This window comes from Salmo salar, chromosome 02, assembly GCF_965601325.2.
Source record: "Salmo salar chromosome 02, fSalSal1, whole genome shotgun sequence".
Classification (NCBI taxonomy): domain Eukaryota; kingdom Metazoa; phylum Chordata; class Actinopteri; order Salmoniformes; family Salmonidae; genus Salmo; species Salmo salar.
In genome coordinates this window covers 80,576,280-80,590,696 of record NC_138292.1, presented here as the reverse complement: position 1 = coordinate 80,590,696, position 14,417 = coordinate 80,576,280, and the positions used below count along the sequence as shown (strand labels likewise).

Below are 14,417 nucleotides of genomic sequence, written 5' to 3'. Positions count from 1 at the left end.
TGAGGGAGAAGGGGATACAGGAAATTAGTTTAAAGAGTATATTGAGTAGAACGTCATTAGATACAGTCTCAAATATTTTGTTATGTTTTTTAAGAGCAACGGGCTGGCAGGTAGGATTTAGTTTCTCCCTGACTCTGGCCCACACTCCAGTACAGTAGGTGGCGATAATGCACCATAACGTTGGATGCCAACTGCTGATAAACCCCACCGAAGAAGTCTCATCTGTGATATTTTTTCCTACAGTCAAATGACCAAATCGCCCTCTAGTGGCCTCATGGGTGGAATGTTATTCGTATTTTTCACTATTAAACATTATATCGTTTCTATGTCAAAAGGTTTTGTAATATTTCAGTCTTCGTGATGTATATTAAGTGTAATATTAGGATGCAAACTCAAAACTGAATACATTTAAAGTCTATATATCTATATAAGCCCATAACCATGTGTGTGAGGTGTAGACATTGGTTTCAAAGTAGATTTGTTTAAGACGAACAGAGACACTCTCTGCGACCCTGATTCAGCCCACTGCAGTAAATTAAGACTCAGGCCACAACAAATGAAATTAAACAATATACCACATGAATTCTTACTAGTAATACATTTATTACATACATTATTTGTGTGTGTGTTTTGTTGGTGTAATTTTAGCAACAACAAAAAATATTTGGTCTGGTCAAAAATCTGAGTGGCTGATAGATTTTTGTGTATACCTGCCACAGTGGCTGGTGGACCAACACGTTGGTGATCGCGTGCCCACTGGAGCCGCTTCGTCTTGTTGTTTTTAGCTGATAGGAGTGGAATCCTGTGTTGTCGTCTGTTGCAATAGCCTATCCGAGACAAGGACGAGTTGTGCGTTCCGAAATGCCGTTCTCCACACCACTGTTGTACTGTTGATTTGCCTGTTTGTGGCCCACCTGTTAGCTTGCACGATTCTTGCCATTCTCCTTCGACCTCTCATCAATGAGCTGTTTTAGCCCACAGGTCTGCCGCTGACTGGATGTTTTTTGTTTGTTTGTCGCACCATTCTCGGTAAACCATAGACGCTGTCGTGCATGAAAAGCCCAGGAGGCCGTCAGTTTCTGCGATAATGGCAACGGCGCGCCTGGCACTTCTTTTTTGGACAATTCTAGCGTTTTACCTTGTCACGAACATAAAGTACAACAGTGCATTAAGCATCTCATTGATTGAACAGTCGATCTGCCTGTAGCTACCCGACAAAAATAAATGTTATTCTAATATTGACGCTGCGCTTAAAATATCTAGTTAGTTTTTAAAATGTCAATTTAGAAGTATTCAGTAGTGTACTAGCTAGCTGGCCACCTATTCAAAGGTGCATTGACGCGAACTAGATTGCGTGGGTGGGCTTTGCGACTTGGGACCAATCAGATGTGCCTGTTCAGTTGACACGCTGGGCCAATCCAAAGCAACCGCGTCCTCCCTCACCGGAACTAGTTTACACAAAACAACCACAACGGCCACAGAAGATCTATGCAACAATAAAATGTTTTATAAGTTAGGTAGCTAACGTTATATTGCCAAAGGGGAATTCGGAAACTGGTGAGTAAATGAACAAGGCAGAAAGGTGTGGGGTTCGCCAATGATTTGTAACTAGCTAGCTAACTATGTTGATAATAGCCTAGCTAGGTTGTCTAAGGGTGATGCTTTTTCCATTTGTCACGTGGAGGGTTTAGTATTTATGTATTTTTGTCCAGGGAAGGGTCATGTAATTTGTAATCGATTAAATGTCAGCATTTTGGAATTTAGTTATGGAATTAGACTAACTTCGGCGCACAACCCCCCCCCCCCCCCCCCCCCCCCTCTGCTGCTCGGCTGGGTGGGCATTTCGCTTTTATCTTTCCATTGGCTGTTCGATCATTCCCTCTTTGTGCTTGGCGAATCCAGAACGAGTATCTGGCGAATCAAATATCGCTTGTAGTGCCGCAAGAAATAACGGAAGAGGATATAATGTAAGAGATCGATGGATTGGTTGGTGCAGGTTGACTGACCTGTATGGTGGATGGAGAAAATACATTCACTTCATGCATACTGCTGTTCTTTGATGAAGAGTTTCTCCCTTCCAGTGGCGATTTTAGCATGGAAATCTTGTTGGGAATCTTGGTGGGGCAAAAAAACGTATTTGTTTTGCATGCCAGCAAAGCCACTACACAACACTAAACAATACATTCATTGCATTATAACGGTGACAAAAGGTGCCCACAAAATGTTAGGACCTACATAAAGCTGTCCCAACAGCAGTTACAACATCTTACCACTGCTACACCTGGCTATCAGCGGAACCTTGTCTGGCAGTGAATCAGTTTATTCAGCCTTATTTACTGCCTTAAATAAAACAACATAGCTGATATGGCTGACTTGCTTAAACAAATGTGGTTTCTACTGACAATTGAGATGTACAAACTATGGCATAAGGGGATGACAAGCGGATAACAAGCAATCCATAATTTAAATTAAGACATTAATGAGCGAGCTAGGACGGACGTAGTCAATAACTTTGTTCAGCACTTTTGAAATGTACAGCGACAGAAATCAGAACATGGGCCGTTCTTACAGTATTCTCCCTGTACACCAAGTCATAACCATAGGATAAATAAAGTGGGCATACAAGCTAGAGGTCGGCCGATTAATCGGAATGGCCGATTTTAATTAGGGCCGATTTCAAGTTTTCATAACAACCGTTAATCGGCATTTTTGGACACCGATCATGGCCGATTACATTGCACTCCACAAGGAGACTGCGTGGCAGGCTGACTACCTGTTATGCAAGTGCAGCAAGGAGCCAAGGTAAGGTGCTGGCTAGCATTAAATGTATGTTTTTGATTATCTTATAAATCTTAACATAATCACTAGTTAACTACACATGGTTGATGATATCACTAGTTTATCTAGCTTGTCCTGTGTTGCATATAATCGATGCGGTGCCTGTTAATTTATCATTGAATCATAGCCTACTTTGCCAAGCGCATTCGTGAAAAAAGCACTGTCGTTGCACCAATGTGTACCTAACCATAAACATCAACGCCTTTCTTAAAATTAATACACAAGTATATATTTTGAAACCTGCATATTTAGTTAATATTGCCTGCTAACATGAATTTCTTTTAACTAGGGAAATTGTGTCACTTCTCTTGCGTTCTGTGCAAGCAGTCAGGGTATATGCAGCAGTTTGGGCCGCCTGGCTCGTTGCGAACTGTGAAGACGTTCTTCCTAACAAAGACAACCAACTTCGCCAAACGGGGGATGATTTAACAAAAGTGCATTTGCAAAAAAAGCATAATTGTTGCACGAATGTACCTAACCATAAACATCAATGCCGTTCTTAAAATCAATACACAGAAGTATATATTTTTAAACCTGCATATTTAGTTAAAAGAAATTCATGTTAGCAGGCAATGTTAAACTAGGGAAATTGTGTCACTTCTCTTGCGTTCATTGCACGCAGAGTCGGGGTATATGCAACAGATTGGGCCGCCTGGCTCGTTGCAAACTAATTTGCCAGAATTTTACGTAATTATGACATAACATTGAAGGTTGTGCAATGTAACAGGAATATTTAGGCTTATGGATGCCACCCGTTAGATAAAATACGGAATGGTTCCGTATTTCACTGAAAGAATAAACGTTTTGTTATCGAAATGATAGTTTACGGATTTGACCATATTAATGACCAAAGGCTTGTATTTCTGTGTGTTATTATGTTATAATTAAGTCTATGATTTGATAGAGCAGTCTGACTGAGCGGTGGTAGGCAGCAGCAGGCTCGTAAGCATTCATTCAAACAGCACTTTCATGCATTTGCCAGCAGCTCTTCGCAATGCTTCAAGCATTGCACTGTTTATGACTTCAAGCCTATCAACTCCCGAGATTAGGCTGGTGTAACCGATGTGAAATGGCTAGCTAGTTAACAGGGTGCGCGCTAATAGCGTTTCAAACGTCACTCGCTGTGAGACTTGGAGTAGTTGTTCCCCTTGCTCTGCAAGGGCCGCGGCTTTTGTGGAGCGATGGGTAACGATGCTTCGAGGGTGGCTGTTGTCGATGTGTTCCTGGTTCGGGGCGAGGAGAGGGACGGAAGCTATACTGTTACACTGGCAATACTAAAATGCCTATAAGAACATCCAATAGTCAAAGGTATATGAAATACAAATGGTATAGAGAGAAATAGTCCTATAATAACCTCAACCTAAAACTTCTTACCTGGGCATATTGAAGACTCGTTAAAAGGAACCACCAGCTTTCATATGTTCTCATGTTCTGAGCAAGGAACTTAAACGTTAGCCTTTTTACATGGCACATATTGCACTTTTACTTTCTTCTCCAACACTTTGTTTTTACATTATTTAAACCAAATTGAACATGTTTCATTATTTATTTGAGGCTAAATTGATTTGTTTGATGTATTATATTAAGTTAAAATAGTGTTCATTCAGTATTGTTGTAATTGTCATTATTACAAATAAATAAATACATTTAAAAATATATATATTTTTAAAAAATCGTCCGATTAATCGGTATCGGCGTTGAAAAATCATAGTCGGTCGACTTCTAATATAAGCAGACAATGAATGCTCTTACAATATTCAATGATTACATTTCTCTAAAACAGGCTCTTGGTTACATGTGCACAACCAAGTCAGAACAGTACAGGTGAAATTAAGAATAGGGTGAGGCACATGTGTAGTAAGCTGTTAGTAGCCCAACATACACTTAGTATTACTTTCTTAGCTACAGTATACATATCTCCCTGGCATATTACATCATTTATGCAGCAGCATACAAGACATTTTGGACTCACCTTGTTGTGCTGTGCTCAGCTGAACAGGAAGGTGTTGCGGCGGTCCTTCGTGGGAAAATTTGTTAATCAAACTTTGACAATGGAATTTTTTAGTCGAAAGGAGATGGTTCCTCAATGGGGAAAAATGTGAATGGATTAAATCTGGTGTTTGAGGAGTTGCTACCGAATGGGGAGGACAACAGTCCATGTGGATGGCTGGGCTCTCTGTATGTATCTGGGGTTGGAGGACTTGCTACTGTCGTGTCTTTGGGCACCATTAACTTGAAGACATGTTTATCAATTAACCTCTCTAGGGTCGGCGGGACGAAATCGTCCCACCTACTCAACAGCCAGTTGAATCCCGTGGCACGTTATTCAAATACCTTAGAAATGCTATTACTTCAATTTCTCAAACATATGACTATTTTACACCATTTTAAAGACAAGACTCTCGTTAATCTAACCACACTGTCCGATTTCAAAAAGGCTTTACAACGAAAGCAAAACATTAGATTATGTCAGCAGAGTACCCAGCCAGAAATAATCAGACACCCATTTTTCAAGCTAGCATATAATGTCACATAAACCCAAACCACAGCTAAATGCAGCACTAACCTTTGATGATCTTCATCAGATGACAACCCTAGGACATTATGTTATACAATACATGCATGTTTTGTTCAATCAAGTTCATATTTATATCAAAAACCAGCTTTTTACATTAGCATGTGACGTTCAGAACTAGCAAACTTCCGGTGAATTTACTAAATTACTCACGATAAACGTTCACAAAAAAACATAACAATTATTTTAAGAATTATAGATACAGAACTCCTCTATGCACTCGCTATGTCCGATTTTAAAATAGCTTTTCGGTGAAAGCACATTTTGCAATATTCTCAGTAGATTGCCCGGCATCACAGGGCTAGCTATTTAGACACCCACCAAGTTTAGCACTCACCAAAATCAGATTTACTATAAGAAAAATGTTATTACCTTTGCTGTCTTCATCAGAATGCACTCCCAGGACTTCTACTTCAATAACAAATGTTGGTTTGGTTCAAAATAATCCATAGTTATGTTCAAATATCCTCTGTTTTGTTAGTGCGTTCAAGACAATATCGCCATTAGCATAACAAAATGTAATAATTTTTTTTTTTCAATTTTTTTTTCAAATTATATCGTTTTATAGATACACCTCTCCTGAATCGAACCACGTTGTCCGATTTCAAAAAGGCTTTACAGCAAAAGCAAAACATTAGATTATGTTAGAGGAGTATGTCGTAAAAGTAGCCACGTAGCCATTTTCCGACCAACCACATGCATCACAAATAACCAAAAAACAGCTAAATGCAGCACTAACCTTTGACAATCTTCATCAGATGACACACCTAGGACATCATGTTACACAATACATGCATTCTTTTGTTCGATAAAGTTCATATTTATATATAAAAACAGCATTTTACATCGGTGCGTAACGTTGACTAACTATTTTCCCTCATGCATCCGATGAAACAGAGCTACAATTTACTAAATTACTATTCGAAAACATTTTTAAAATGTAATATTGTCATTCTAAGATTTATAGATGAATATCTCTTGAAAGCACCTGTAATGCCAGATTTAAAATTAACTTTACTGGGTAATCATACTTTACGATGAAAGGGGATGCGATACTCTGAAAAATAGGCTAACGTTACAGGTCAGCGCCATCTTGGAACAATCGCATATCACATCTAGTCTTGTATACTATTGTCAATAATCCCTTACCTTTGGTTGTCTTCATCAGAAAGCACTTCCAGGAATCCCAGGTCCACAACAAATGTATTTTCGTTCAAAAAAATTACTCCTTTATGTTCCAAGAGCTTGTTCTTGTTAGCGCGTCTGAAGGCTGATCCAAATGCTCCGTCGGCCGCGGGACAGCCATTTCGAGAAAATGCATTTTTTTCCCATTTAGGTTCGTTCAAACATGTCAAACGTTGTATAACATAAATCTTCAGGGCGTTTTTCAACAAGAGAGCCAATAAGATTCAAGGAGGATGATTGCATTGTCTTTCAAAACGTTTCGAAATGGGAGGGAAGCCAGGGCCGCCGGCGTCATAATGGTGATGGCCCTCCTCATGTGACCAATTTCAACAGCGTCTCATTCATTCAGTTTTCACAGTAGGAGACTCAAACCACTTTGTAAAGACTGGGGACATCTAGTGGAATCAATAGGAAGTGCTCAATGAACCATAGCTCACGGTGTGATTAATAGGCAACGTGATGAAGTTGAGTTCGCAATTCAGAATTCCACTTCCTGTTTCGATCTGTCTCGGGGTTTTGACTGCCATATGAGTTCTGTTATACTCACAGACACCATTGAAACAGTTTTAGAAACTTTAGGGTGTTTTCTATCCACAAGTATTAATTATATGCATATCCTAGCTTCTGAGTTTGAGTAGTAGGCTGTTTAAAATGGGAACCATTTTTTTTCTAAATGCGCTGTGGCGCCCTCTATCCTAGGCGAACGTCAAGAGGTTAAAATCATTTATTTACTAAACTAAGTAATTCACAGAAAGCATACAAACAGTAATTATCGTCACAAAGAATTGGTAGAGAAATGTGCCCTAGTGGGCTAAACAGGCATGGCTGGTGTCTTGTTAAACAAAGGGTCATAAAGGGCAGCTGAGGAGGCACACAGAGTTCATTAATATTAACAATTGATATGCTAATCCTTTGCACATGAACGCTCACTCATTCGGGAACAATTGCAATCAATATATATTTACGCTCAGTGTGTGTCGGGATCCTTGTTGGAGAGTTCTGTTCGGTTGGAGAGTTTGTCCGCGTTCTCTCTCTCTCTCTCGGTTAGAATGTATCTTTCAAAGTGACATTCATTAATGTCGTTATAGAATGGATGTTTCGTCGGTCTTCGCGTTCAATGATATCGAGTACTTAAGGGACCTAACTGAATTTGGTCAATAGAAACACTTGTTTTGCTCTGCTTGCTTCCATTTTGGTTATCAAAGGGTTTCCAGAATGAATATGTCCCTGTCAGAGAGAGGGAGCGAGATCAAAATTCACCATATGAGTAGCCTGTTAGTGTACCTTTCTGGACCTTGTAAACTGTGGAGAATATACCCGTAGCTGATCCAGATGTTTTTTTTAAATATATATATATATATATAAAATATATATATATATAAATATATAAATATTTTTTTATTTCACCTTTTATTTAACCAGATAGGCCAGTTGAGAACAAGTTCTCATTTACAACTGCGACCTGGCCAAGATAAAGCAAAGCAGTTCGACACATACAACAACACAGAGTTACACATGGAGTAAACAAACGTACAGTCAATAACACAATAGAGAAAATCTATATACAGTGTGTGCAAATGAGGTAAGATTAGGGAGGCAAGGCAATAAATAGGCCGTAGTGGCGAAGTAATTACAATTTAGCAATTAAACACTGGAGTGATAGATGTGCAGAAGATGAATGTGCAAGTAAAGATACTGGGGTGCAAAGCAGCAAAACAAAAAAGTTAAGTATTCAGAAAGTATTCAGACCCTTTCAGTTTTTCCACATTTTGTTACATTACAGCATTATTCTAAAATGGATTAAATCCTTTTTTCCACCTCATCAATCTACACACAATACCCCATAATGACAAAGTGAAAACAGGTTTTTATAAATGTTTGCACATTTTATTAAATATACAAAACAGAAATACCTTATTTACGTAAGTATTCAGGGCCTTTGCTATGAGACTTGAAATTGAGCTCAGTTGCATCCTATTGACATTGCTCATCCTTGAGATATTTCTTCATGTTGATTGGAGTCCCCCCGGGGGAACCTTCTGAAAGGTTCTCCCATCTCCACAGAGGAACTCTGGAGCTCTGTCAGAGTGACCATCGGGTTCTTGGTCACCTCCGTGACTAAGGCCCTTCTCCCCCGATTGCTCAGTTTGGCCGGGCGGTCAGCTCTAGAAAGAGTCTAGGTGGTTCCAAACTTCTTCCATTTAAGAATGATGGAGGCCACTGTGTTCTTAGGGGCCTTCAATGCTGCAGAAATGTTTTGCTACCTTTCCCCAGATCTGTACCTCGACACAATCCTGTCTTGGAGCTTTACGGACAATTCCTTCGACCTCATGGCTTGGTTTTTGCTCTGACATGCACTGTCAACTGTGGGACCTCATATAGACAGGTGTGTGCCTTTCCAAATAATGCCCAATCAATTACATTTACCACAGGTGGACTCCAATCAAGTTGTAGAAACATCTCCAGGATGATCAATGGGCACAGGATACACCTGAGCTTAATTTTGAGTCTCATAGCAAAGGGTGTGAATACCTATGTAAATAAGGTATCTGTTTTATAATTTTAATACATTTGCAAACATTTAAAAAAAACTGTTTTCACTTTTTTCAAATGTTCGGGGAGGGCCAGGTAGAAATATATTTTCCTCAGGGGGAGGGCCATACATTTTCAGCTCAAAGAGGTCCTATTTACCTCCAGGTATCCCTCAATATAAATAACGTTCACTCGCTAAACTTGACTTCAGCTTGGTAGCTAGCCAGTAGCCCTGTCTCCTTTGTTTTCTTCGTCTGACTATATTCTCCCATTCACACAGGTCCGGATCTCACCAGACATCTCAGAGTATCTGAAGAGTGAAGACCACCTCTCGCCATATATATATATATATTTTACCAAGACCCCTTCTTGATGCTTACACCAAACGTGTAAAAAAGACTGCAAGGACTCACGGGACTGTTGCTGTTACTTCAATCGACTAACTAGTCTGCCTGGCTGACACCGGCAAAGCTTCTCTTACTGATCCTAACCCGAGTATGAGCCTGTCGGAGTCGGACGGTAAAGCCATGAAAATGCAAGCCATGTGACTTGTTAATTGTAGTGAAAGAGGAAGAGTACATTGACCTCTACACTTGTGATAAACAAAGGGACCATCCAGGGAGTTCTACCATCCAGGTAGTTCAATCAGACAAAGGAGAACAGGGTCCTGAATGAACATCTCTCTCTGGCCAAGGAGACTTCAACACTGAACGCTGATTCTGATGAAGTCACAATCCCAAAAGATCTAAAGGATCATCCAGGGAGTTCTACCAGACTGGGATCCTCTGCTGAGGCTACTATGAACACTACCATGGACCACTTTCCTGTATTGACAGGTCACACCGACGAAAACAGGAGCCCCCTGTCTTCGCCGGGGCCATCCGATGAGGCCCTCCCCGTGTCTTCGCCGGGGCCATCCGATGAGGCCCTCCCCGTGTCTTCGCCGGGGCCATCCGATGAGGCCCTCCCCGTGTCTTCGCCGGGGCCATCCGATGAGGCCCTCCCCGTGTCTTCGCCGGGGCCATCCGATGAGGCCCTCCCCGTGTCTTCGCCGGGGCCATCCGATGAGGCCCTCCGCCGCTCTTGTGACAAGACATTTACCAGTCGGTCTAAAAAACATGAGAAAAACCCCTCAAGAGACCGATCTCACCCCTGTGACCAGTGTGAGAAGAGTTTTGTTACACTAAAACTTCTGGAAAAACACCAGATGAGTCACTCCATCCCTCATGCGTGCTCTGATTGTGGAAAGAGATTCCGTCGGGCTGATCACCTAAAGAGACATCAGAGAGGCCACACTGAGAACAAACTGTACATTTGCCCTCATTGTGGGAAAAGCTTTGGTTACTCTGGAAAGTTAACCCAACATGTGAGACTTCACACTGGGGAGAAACCTTACCAGTGCTCCGATTGTGGCAAAATGTTTGCTGCTATTAAAACAATGAAAAGACACCAAGAGGTTCATTCAACACATAGGGTGAAGCCTCATGTTTGCACTACCTGTGGAAAGGGCTTTGCTCGACATGAATACTTAAAAAAACATTGCACCATTCACACTGGAGTGAAACCGCATCAGTGCTCTGACTGTGGAAAGAGCTTCCGTCTGCTTGATCATTTAACTCGGCACCAGAAAAAAGCACATGGAGAGAGGCTATTCCCTTGCTTTGTTTGCAAACAGTGTTTTGTTTCAAAGCACACCCTGATTGTTCATCAGAAAAAGCATACAAGGCCTTACCACTGCTCCCTATGTGACAAGAGATATGCTGATAAGGGGAATTTAGCAGTCCATCTGCGAGTACACACTGGAGAGAAGCCCCACCTTTGCTCCCAGTGTGGGAAATGTTTCTCTGGTAAACAACAACTTCAATTACACCTCTTGGTACATTCAGGTGAGAAGTCTTATAAATGTTCTCACTGTGAAAGGAGTTTCGCTAATACACCTATCCTGAAAAGACACATACGAACCCACACTGGAGAGAAACCGTACCACTGCTCTGAATGTGGGAGGAGTTTTGCTGATGGGGATACACTCACAAAACATCTGCGAACCCACACTGGAGCGAAGCCGTATCTTTGCTCTCTGTGCGGGAAACGTTTCTCTGTTAAACAACGTCTTAAAGAACATCTAATGGTACATTCAGGTGAGAAGCCTCATACCTGTTCTCACTGTGCGAGGAGTTTCACTAGTACATCTAATCTGATAAGACACTTGCGAACCCACACTGGAGAGAAACCGTTCAAATGCCTTGACTGTGGGAAGGGGTTTGCTCGCTCGGCAACCCTCAAAAATCACCAGCGTATCCACGGTAGGGTCACCAAGGACCAAGCTCCCAAGGACCAATAGCTGCACAGAGAACTCTACACAGTAACTAGTACCATGTGTCTGTACAAGAAGTCAGAATATCAGAAAGTATTCTCTGTAGGCTCTATTTCTCTTACATTATTTTAAGAGGTTTTAAGTAGGGATGCGCGATATATCGGTGAACATATCGGAATCGTCTGATATTAGCTAAAAATGCCAACATCGGTATCGGCCGATGTCTAGTTTAACACCTATGTTAAAAACCGATGGCAAAGCTACCGTATATACCTATGTAATGTAGGTACATGACGTAATGACGCCACATAAAATTTTGCGCTACACCTACAACACAGAATTCTTAACCTAGCCCACAATGTCTGCCGTGTGGCTCGAGCAGTCAAGCAGTCATTTGAAAGAGTAAGAAAATTTCAGCGAGACAACTCAAAGGCGAAATCCATTAAATCCAAGATGATAGAATTCATTCCCCTTGACAATCAACCGTTCTCTGTCGTGGGTGATGTTGCCTTTCGCCGACTCGTAGAGCACCGGTACACACTACCAAGTGCTCTATTTTTTTTAGATGTTGCCCTACCAGAGGTACACAGTAATAGCATCACTGCTATTAGCTTTACGACATACATACTATGGAACGCTTGTGTCTTTGCGTATCAAATAAGAAACAGTAGCACTGTCAAAGCTGTACAAAAAAGTCTGCAAACACCGGCCACGAACGATGTGTTTACAATACGGCGTTGGTAATAAAGCATCATTTGTTTGACCGCAACTTCTGGGGTAGCTAGCTTTAGCTTGGTACCAATACAACCAGCCTGTACAACCAGTATAAGCTGCAGTCATTTTAATTATTCTTAGCAATGATTTAGGAATCCTTGTAAGTATTAGCGCGGTTGCTACTTGTTGTTCGCCTATTGAAATTGAAATTCAGTTCATGAAAATAAATAGCTAGCCAGCTACTTAACCCTGTTGCCCAAAGCTAAAGTTGTAAGCAGCTAGCTAGCTTCATCTGGCTAGTGAGGCTCGACCGGACCGGGTTATGTGTTGTGAAGCTAGCCACAATAAGGATTAGGCACAATAGTGGAATTTGCAGTTTGCCTTCAAAATAAAAGTATGTAATTGACAGTGATGCAAATTAATACATATAGTATAATTATGCCAAACGTTTATTTTGAAGGCTAACCGCAAAGTCCACTATTGTGGCCAATCCTTATTGTGGCTAGCTTCACATAGATGGGTCCGACCCTTAATCAAATAAGAACGGTCTTATAAATTAGGGTTATTTTAGATGATGACACCTAGCTATATAGTTAGCTAGCTAGCTAACTACAGCTACTGAAACAGATTGTCGTTTTGCTATGTTTTTGGGGAAGAACATTGTTCGCATCCATGAGCTAGCTAGCTTTTTTTTTAATGTCCAGCACTGTAGGTGCGCGCGAGACAGGTTTACCAGCATCATAGCATACGTATCGATGAATCGTTGCGACATATGAAATACAAGTGATAGTGTAATCAATGTGTAATAACTACGTAAAAAATGTATGAACGAGCTAAATTATTATGTCAAATAGTGTTATTTGACACGTCTGACACGCAAAACCCCAAACGGCGTTCCATAGCATGAGAAATCCTGGTTGAGAATGAAACGACTGAACAAATGAACAACCAAACAGCACAGCAAGTAAGTTTAAGAAATATGCTTTGATTATGTTTTACTGGTAATGGGCACATACGTAAATGCCAACAATAACTTTTTGATCAGTGTGTGTGTGTGTAACCTTTATTTAACTAGGCAAGTCAGTTAAGAACAAATTCTTATTTACATTGACGGCCCGGACGACGCTGGGCCAATTGTGCACCGCCCTATGGGACTCCCAATCACGGCCAGATGTGATACAGCCTGGATTTGAACTAGGGACTGTAGTGACGCCTCTTGCACTGAGATGCAGTGCCTTAGACCGCTGCGTCCGTGTGTGTGTGTGTTAACTATTTAACTGTACTAGAATGCTTAAAAGGCCACAAAAATTGTTCATATTGGTTATCAGTATCTGTTTTGTTTTTTTAGCAAGGAAAATATCGTATATCGGTATCAGCCAAAAATATAATCGGTGCATCACTAATTTTAAGCTGTTGATCCTGATACCAGATACTACTAGTACTGTGAAACTGAGTCAATGTAATGCTATATCACTACGTACTTCTTCTTGCTGATTTAGTGTCCTTCTCTCAGGACTAAACACATGTCCCTGTTAGTCACAACTACAGATCATTAGATGTGTCCTAGGAAAGAAGTTGGCACAGTTGTCCATTTCTTGTTCTCTCTGTCTCTCTCTCTCTGTCTCTCTCTCTGTCTCTCTGTGTGTATAAACAGGGACAATAAAGATGTTTGTGAAATTATAATTGTTTAGCCTCAGTTTTTTTATGGGTCTCATCTCAACGCTGTATAGGAATATATCTCTGTCATGTAGCTGCATGTATTAAGGTTTATTTGTATATATTTAGCCATGATGCAATGTAAAGTGTATCCCTGTCCTCTAGGAGGATAGCTTCTGGTATGTTAGTGTTTTCCCTCACTTCTCTCAAAGACCCGGTCCTAAATCAACCCCTACTCACTTGTGGAGATCGGAGAGGATTTGACAGGTGTAAGCAATCTGGTAATAGCTCCACTTTGCCCTCTGATAGGCTAGGTGGAAGTTTCATCATGTTGCTTACACCAATCATATGCTCTCAGATCTCCACAAGTGCATAGGACAGGGTTTCCCAAACTCGGTGCACATTTTGGTTTTTGCTCTAGCAGTACACAGCTGATTTCAAATGGTCAACTAATCATCAAGCTGATTTTAGTGTCCTTCTCTCAGAACTAAACACATGTCCCTGTTAGTCACAACTACAGATAGTTAGAAGTGCCCTAGGAAAGAAGTTGACACAGTTTTCATGTTCTGTCTCTCTGTGTGAGAGATTGAACAGGGCCAATAA

At 40.9% G+C, this 14,417-nt stretch overlaps 1 non-coding gene across 1 annotated transcript; it reads left to right on the top strand.

Annotated features, from left to right (window-relative positions):
* Nucleotides 1–1,442: 1,442 nt before the first annotated feature.
* On the top strand, nucleotides 1,443–13,841 carry LOC106593054 (uncharacterized). Its single transcript, XR_014382152.1, has 2 exons — nucleotides 1,443–1,557; nucleotides 9,411–13,841. It is a non-coding gene; the product is annotated as an uncharacterized LOC106593054 (transcript).
* Nucleotides 13,842–14,417: the final 576 nt, after the last annotated feature.